The sequence below is a fragment of the Phyllostomus hastatus genome, unplaced genomic scaffold (assembly GCF_019186645.2).
Source record: "Phyllostomus hastatus isolate PE091 unplaced genomic scaffold, TTU_PhHast_1.1 phas_scaffold_397, whole genome shotgun sequence".
Lineage (NCBI taxonomy): Eukaryota > Metazoa > Chordata > Mammalia > Chiroptera > Phyllostomidae > Phyllostomus > Phyllostomus hastatus.
The window spans coordinates 1,600,371-1,609,197 of record NW_025334029.1 but is presented as its reverse complement, the minus strand read 5'-3'; positions in this window follow the sequence as shown (position 1 = coordinate 1,609,197).

Here is an 8,827-nt window from a genome sequence, read left to right as displayed (position 1 = left end):
ACCATTTTTCCCCCTTGTACATATTCTCTCTCTCTCTCTCTCTCTCTCTCTCTCTCTCTCTCTCCCCCTCTCTCTCTCTATCTCTCCCTCTCTCTTTCTTCATCTTCTTATAGCAGTCCCTTTAACATCTCTTGCACTGCTGGTTTGGTGGAGATGTTCTCTCATAGCTTTTTGTCTGGGGAGCTCCTTATTTCACCTTCCATTTTAACTGAGAGCCCTTCTGGGTAGATTAGTCTTGGTTGTTAGCCTTTGCTTTCATTCTTGTAATTTTTTTGCCATTCCTTTCTGGCTTATAATATTTCTTTCCAGAAATCAGCTAATAGCCTTATTGGAGTTCCCTTGCATGTTACTAGCTGTTTCTCCCTTGCTGCCTTGAAGATTCTCTCTTTGTCTTTAAATTTTGCCACTTTAATTATGATGTATCTTGGAGTGGAATTGTTTTGGTGTATCTTGATTGGGGCCCTCTGTGTTTCTTGAATCTGTGTAACATGTTCCATCACCAAGTTAGGGAAATTTTCTGTCCTTACTTTTTCTTTTTTAAAAGTTGTTGAAGTACATTTGTCTCCATTTTCACCCCACCATACCCCCTCCCCCACCTATCCCCATCACCTACCCTCAGGTTCACCCCCTTTGGCTTTGTCCATGTGTCCTTCAGGCATGTTTCTTGATGCCCCCCATTATCCTCTATTATCCCTCTCCCTCATCCTCTGTGATTACTGACAGATTGTTCTTTATTTCAATGTCTCTGGCTGTATTTGCTTGCTTGTTTGTTTTTTTGATTAGGTTCCATTGTAGGTGAGATCATATGGTACTTCTCTTCCACCACTTGTTTTGTTTCACTTGCTTTTTCAAACAGTTTTTCCATCCCTTACTCCTCTTTTTCTCCTTCTGGTGTCTCTATGATATGAAAATTACTACATTTAATGTAATCTTTCAGGTCTTTTCAAATATCTTCATTGTTGTTGAGTCTTTTTTTCATTTTGTCTGGATCTTTTTTTACCTTGTCCTCCAAATCACTAATTCAATCCTCTGCTTCATCTAGCCTCCTTTTAACTCCATCTAGTGTATTCTTCATTTCAGATGTTGTATTCTTCATTTCCTCCTTATTCATGGTTTCTATGTCCTTTTTCTCTCTTTTTTAAAGATTTTACTTATTTATTTTTAGAGAGGGAAGGGAGGGAGAAAGAGAGAGAGAGAAACATCAATGTGTGGTTGCTGGGGGTCATGGCCTGCAATCCAAGCATGTACCCTGACTGGGAGTTGAACCTGCAACACTTTGGTTTGCAGCCCACGCTCAGTCCACTGAGCTACACAAGGTCTATGTCCTTTTTCATGCAGATGTTGTTACCAGTAAGTTTCTGTAGCTTCCATAGAGTTCCTTGCAGTTGTCACTGAGCTCCTTGAACATCCTTTTAACCATTATTTTGAACTCTATGTCAGATAGATCACTTGCCTCAATTTCATTTAGCACTCTTTCTGGGAATTCCTTCTTCCTTTTTTCTTGTATGGTCTTTTTCCTTCCATTTCAGGTTACTGTTCTTGTTTGTTTCTGCATATTAGATTGATCCATTTGACTTCCTGTGTTCATGGGGTGGCCTTCTCTTCTAGGAGACCTATGAAATTCAGTGGTGTAGTGTCCTTGATCTCTTGAGGAGATGCTTGGATGCTTTTGGGATTCCCATTACACCATTAATGTGAGATCTCTTATTGTAATTGGGCTTTGGTTGGTCTTGAGTCATTCTTTGCTGGATTTTTCCCTCTGGCTGGGTAACTGAGAGACACTGCCCACCATGTCTCTTATGTTTTTATACAGGTGCTGCCCAAACAAAACAAAACAACTCGGTAAACAAAATCGAAACCCATAAAACTATCCCCCACCCACAACCACAATATCAACAACAAATGAACACATATTAATAATGGTGGAAAGAGATCAAAATTATTATAAGAAAGAAAAAAATATGAGATGACAGAGAGAAAATTGGTATTGAGAGGGTAAAGGGAGAAAAATAATAAGAGTAGGGAAGAGAAAGAAGGTGAAGGAAGAAAATAAAATTTACTTCATAAAAAAAGAAGGTAAGAGGAAAAAATAGAGTAAGAAAAGGGAAAAGTATAGTATAAGGTTTAATATTTTTAAATGGTAAAAACAATCAGAACAAAATTTAAAAAAAAAGTCCATCACAGCAATATCAAGACCAGGAGCAAAGATTAATACCGGTTGATAAGGAATAGAAGGAAAAAGAGAAAACATTTTACGAGATACATAAAGGAAAAAGAAGTGATTTTGAGAGGATAGAGGAAGAAGAAATAATAATAGTGAGGAATGAAACCAGGCTAAGGGAGGGAAGAAGTAAAGATTAAAATGAAAAAAAAAAAAGAAAGTCAGGCAGGTGGCAAAATGGAGTAGGTGAGGGAAACAGTAAAATTTGAGATTTGGAATACAAAAATAGTGAATATCTAGGAATAAAATTGAATAAATGCAACAACAACCACCATATTAACAACCAACAATTAAATTTTAATAAAGGTGGAGAAAGAATATGAATATTATAAGAACAGGAAAAAGAATATAAAATATCTAATGACAAGAAAAATAGTTTTCAGAGGCTGGAGGGAGGAGAAATAATAAGAGTGTAGAATGGAGACAAAATGGAGAAAGAGAAACAATAGAATTTAAAACATAAATAAGAAAAGGAAGGAAGAAGGCAAAATGAAGTAAAAGAAAGGAGGAGCAAAATATGAGATTTAAAATAAACTACAATAAAAACAGTGAAATAATAGTAACAAGCTTAAAGGAAAAGACAAAAAAATGTTAAAGAGCTGTGCAGGAGAAAACAGAAATAATTAAGAAGACCAAGGTGGAGTTTGTCTCATCAGAGTCTACCATTTTGCACTGTGTTCTCTTTCTGGATCTTCCCCTGATAATGTCAGATGGTGTCCTAGTCTAGACCTAGGCAGCCTGTTCAATAGTCCAAGTGATTTACAGTCTGTGGTTGTCACCTTCAGGCCTGGCTGCTCCCCACTCTTTTGCCCTGCCTGCTTTCCATCAATATCCTGACTAGTAGTAGTTCATTTACTGTCTGAGAACACTGCCAGTAACATCTCCACCCACCTCCAGAAGGAACTCCTGGCTCAATTGGGAGGGTGGGTGGAATCCCTGAATCATCCTTGGGGGGTACTGTTCAGTCTTCACTGAAGATGGTAGGAATGTTTCCCTGCCCCCTCATAACATGCCTTGCTCTGTCCTAGATTATTTCCAATAATATATGGTTTCTGGTGAATTATCTGCCTGTTTTCTGCAAAAGGCCAACCTGTGTAAAAGAGGCAGTTCTTTCCTCCTTCGTACTGATGGCAGCTCTACCTAAGAGGTGAGGCTGGGAAGGGCCCTGAACACCCCTTGTTATACCTGTCTCTACTCTTTCCTCTCTGCTGGTTTCAATGGATCAGGGCCTGAAAAACCACAGTAGCAAGTAGTGTCAGATAGAAGTTCAGAAAGGGCCCTTTCAGAGCCTCTCCTTTACTGTGCAGATATGCAATAAGCAGCGGGATCCTCAACCCGGCCTCACTGATCTGCCGAACCTGCAATCCTGCAGATGGAGGCTGAGCATGCCTGACTGTGAGGGGACCTGTCTGGCTGCAATGAAACCCAAGCATTCAATTCCTGGTCATCCAGTCCCCATCCTGCTGCTATAGTAGAAGTAAGAGACTGAGGCCTGTACTCTCTGGTATGCACAGTCCCCTGCTCACCAGCTATGCTGGGTTGTATCCTACAGTCCCTTTAGTGTGACACTTTCTACTCTTCTTATTCAGCTTGACTCAGTGGGACTGAATTGCACTTTCACTCTGTTTTCTTTGTTGGTAGAGCCACTGTGCATGTGCACACATGATCACAGGCTCCTTGCCAAGTCTCGAGTCACATCTCAGCTCCTTTTTAAACAAATCTTAATGTGGCCCTCTGACTGCAGCACAGAGCCCTTGCTGGTTCCCTGCATGTTCCACCTCCCCAAACAGTACCAAGTCTCTCTTGGTCATGGCTGACCACAGCCTTCCTGTGCCCCTGACAGTTTTAAATAGAGCTTCTCTCTAGAACTCTCCCAGATGGTGCTGCAGCTATGGACATGCTTCTCTCTGTATGTGTTTGGACTTAGTCTCCCAGTCTTTATATATCCTTCCAAGTCTCCCCTGATTAGAGTTGGTGATTTCCCTGTGTGGAACCAGGGCACCACTCTAGGAGGAAAGGAATCAACTAAGCTTCATTTTCTGATTGATCCTTCCTTGCCTTCAGGTACCTCACACAGGTATTACCCCCTCAACTTATAAAATCTCTTACTGAACAGTGCAAAGCATCCTTTCTACTTCTTGGCTTCAAAAATTCACACCAGATGAGATTTCATTGATTGTTCAGGTAACTCATTAGAAGATAAGATGAAAATCCATTCTGGGAGCACAAGTGGGTGGCCTCAGCTTCCACCTACTTGGCCACCATCTTCAGACTATGGATTGTTTAAAAGAATATTTCTCAATACTCTAATGTATGGAGGTTTTTCTATTTTTTTTAAATAAAAACAATGATTTGTCTCTTTTTTTCTTTGTAACTTTTTTTTTAAATTTTTCAAGTACAATTGTCTCCATTTTCTGGCCACCACATCCCCCCACCACACCCACTCCCACCTCCCACCCTCAATCCTTCCTTCCTTTGGTTTGTCTATTGGTCTCTTAAACACGTTCTTTGATGACCCTTCCCCTTGTTTCCCCAATTTTATCTCTTAATTTGTCTTAATCTTATGTGTATAAGATTTCAGTGCTCTAAAATTTGCTGAGACTTGTTTTATGGTCCCAAATATCATACTATTTTTGGTAAAAAGGCTACATATTCTTGAAATGAATGAATATTTTATAGTTGTTTTCTACAGTGACTTAAATATTTCTACTAGGTACTTTTTGTTTATAAGATTGTTAATATGTTTCTATATTATTACCTGTTGAATCTTCTATCAATTGCTGAGAGTTATGTGTTAAAATACATAAGTATAATTCTAGATCTTTCTAATTTTCCATGTAGTTATGATAAATTTTGGTTTATGTATTTTTAGTTTGTTACTAGTTGTATACAGTTTCTGGATATTTCAACTTACTTGCTGTCTAAAACTTTTATTATTAGTTAGTAAGAATCTTTATTTTTGTAATGAATTTGCCTTAAAGTTTGACTAATAATATAGCTATTAATACAACTTTCTATCATTAGTGTATGCATGATACATTTATCTGTCCTCGTGTTTTCAAACTTTTGATGTGATTATGCTTTAGATTTGTTTCTTGTAAGCAGACAATGCTGGCATTTTTTAATCCCAGAAAATCAACTAATCCCAGCAATTCCACTGCTGCGATTATTCCCTAAGAACCCTGAAACACCAATCCAAAAGAACCTATGTACCCCAATGTTGATAGCAGCACAATTTAGAATAGCCAAGTGCTGAAGCAACCTAAGTTCCCGTAAGTGCATGAATGGATCAAACAAGTGTCATATATTTGCACAATGAATATTATGCCACAGAAAGAAAGAAGGAGCTCTTACCCTTTGTGACAGCATGGATAGGACTGGAGAACATTGTGCTAAGTGAAATAAGCCAGGCAGTGAAAGACAAATGCTATGTGACATCACCTTTACGTCAACCCTAATCAACAAAACCAACAAGCAAGCAAAATATAACCAGAAACATTGAAGTTAAAAACAATCTGACAGTAACCAGAGGGGAGATGGGAGGGGATAATGCAAGGAAAGGGTTTTGAGTAACAACTATAAAGGACCCATGGATAAAACCAAAGGGGGTTGGAATCAGGGGAGGAAAGTGAGGATGGCTGAGGTGAGGTGGGAAGTGCTGGGGGGGAATGCAGACAACTGTACTTTTACAACAATACAATAATTTAAAAAGAAGAAATAATGGTTAAATATAGCATCAGTCTGGTAAAAACCCATGTATTACAAAAAGAAATGAGCAAATGATAAACTTGTGGGTGCAAACCAGGGCTCTTTGTAGACACAGTTAATTTATACTTGGTCACATAATTTTATCTGATGAGTTGAAAAACAAATCCCTGATTTGAGTTAATTTTGTTGAAAAGTTAAAGTGTTTTAATGGACATAAGATATATGATTTGAATATCAAAATTTTACTTTGATAAAATATCTCTATGTTTGATGATAAGCAGCTAATTGTTTTTTATATAAATTTAAAATTATTTTTTCAGTAGACAGAAAACACTAATTTCTTTACAAAAGGAATCAGGTCAAATCTGAAGACTTCTCTGTGTTGGGTTAATTTTGAACCCATTACATTATATGATTGGTACATTCACTACTCAATATTGTTGTATAAATATGGTGTTTTTAGCAAACTCATTATTTTATGATGACTGGAGGGGCCAAGTAAATCTGAATATGTACAATCAGATTTATGAATTAATTATGTAATGAGATTTTAGGACTAATTAGGGAAGCAACAAAAAAGGCAATTAGTGTAAAATTTTTCATGTAAGGTAGTTTCTTCAAAAGCCTTATTTGGTGGGGGAGAAAGATGGCGGCATGGTAGGAGGGAGCGGATTTCCCTTCCTCCTATGCACGGGAGAGAAACTGGCCAATCTGCAGAGGAACAGAGCAAGGGGCCAACAATATCACAACATTTATGGAAATAAGACATCAAAAATTATAGTGGACATTGAAAAACCAGACAGTAAGGAGACTGCTTCAGGATAAGAAGGGCTCAGGGATCAGCATGGAGAGCAGGGAGGTTGCAGGCCCCAGGACTGGTGCTCCCTGTTCTACCTCAGGGAACTTGGGAGAGAGCTGGGTCAAACGCTCCCCTCCTGGCCAAACAAGGATTGAGCAGCACCGGGGCAAGACTTGTTGCTTGAAGGCACAGAAAAGGGAGCAGGTATGAGAGACAATCACACAAGGGCTGTGAGCACCCACACATTGCCCTGGGAAGAGTGAGTGCCCCAGCCTCTGCGACCAAGGATGGCCTGATTGTGCACCCGAACGCCCAACCCGGAGATAGTGTGGTTTTGTGGAAGACCCAGACCCCACCACCCTGAACAAGGAAAGGGCACGGGCACTTGAGGAACCTGGAGCCTGCTGCGGTAAACTCGGAGGAAGTGCTTGCCCCCTCAAGATCCCTGGAGCTTACAACGTGAAGTGCATGCTCCCTCAGGATCACTGGGACTTACACCGTGAAGTGTGTGCTCCCTTGGGTTCCTGGGGCTTACACAGTGAAGTGCACACTCCCTCAGGTTCCCTGGGGCTTATACCTTGAGGTGCGTGCCCCCTCAGGACCCACGGGACTTACACCGTGAACCTGGAAAAGACTTGGGCACTCTGCGGGATCCTGGAGCCCAGGAATCCACGGTGGTGAGCTCTGGTGAACGTGCTTGGGAGCACTCGGACCCACAACCAGGGCCCTGAAGAAAGGCACTGGATCACTCTGGAGAGAGCGCGCAGCTAGCCCTGGGGACAGTACTCTAGAGATTGACTGAATTCTGATTCAGAAGGGTGAAAAGCATTCCAATCTCCCCAACAAGAGGTTTTGTTGTTGTTGTTGTTGTGTTGTGTTTTTTTTGTTGTTGTTGTTTATTGTTTGATTTTATCTTATTTTAAGTAACTTTTTATTTTTCAATCCTTACTATTTTTATATCTCTCAATTCCTTATGTTTCTCTTCCTTGCATCCTAGTGTTATTCCTTCCTTTTGAAATTTATCTCTCCTCCATTCCAACTTCTGCTTTCCCCCCTTTTTTTTTTGAACCTGCAAGTTACTGCAAATTTGTATTATATTTTTTTCATTATTTTACATTTTTTATTTTAATAGTATTTTGGTATTACTCTTCTTTCCGTAGGGTCTTCTTTGCTTGGCTGGTTATACTATATCATTTGATAGGTTTCCCCTGCTACCTTATTAATAGTGTATTGCTAATTTACTGTCCTTCATTTGTGTTCCATTAGTACACTACTCAAGGTTCTATACTCCCTATTCTTGTTATGTAGATCCCTTAGATTCTGCCATATGATTATTGGTCTAATATCACTGTAAATAAGACCTATTCCATACAATTGTAAATATTACACAACACCCCTCCCAGATCTCAGCCCACTTCGAGGTTTCCCGAACTCTATTATTCTAATGGTAAACTCTATTCTCTTACACACTACTCATATTTACTATTGTTTACTCCCACCCTACCTCAGAATCTGGCCTCACACAGCCTCAAAGCTTTCTAGATCCAACTCACAATCCTTTTGTCCCCAATAAGAGTCTTATCTTCTTTCCATCTTTTCTAAAATGTGGCTAGTGGGGTGGAAGGTCATGGTTAACACTATAAATAGCCAAAGGATCTCCTATCTCTTTCCTACTAGCTGCTACTCTAAATATCATAGAATACTGTCTTGCTATCTTAAAACATTTTGCCTTACTCCTTCAACTGATCACAAAAAAAACAGTAGGGGGAAGCTGTGAACACCAGGATACATGAAAGAGACTGCACCACTGAATCTCACAGGTATTCTATGACAGAACTTCACACCATAAACCCAGGGAGCGAGGACAGATCAATTTAAGAAACAGAGGCTAACAAGATGAGTCTCACAAACAATGAGAAAACAAAGAAACAATCCCCAAATGAAGGGAAAGGAGGAAGCCTCAGAAAGAATGTTAAATGAAATAGAGGCAACTGAACTATCAGATATTGAGTTCAAAGGAATGATTATCAGGAAGCTCAATGAAATCACAATGAGCTACCAGAAACTACAGGGAAGCTACAATGAACTCATTGAAAACT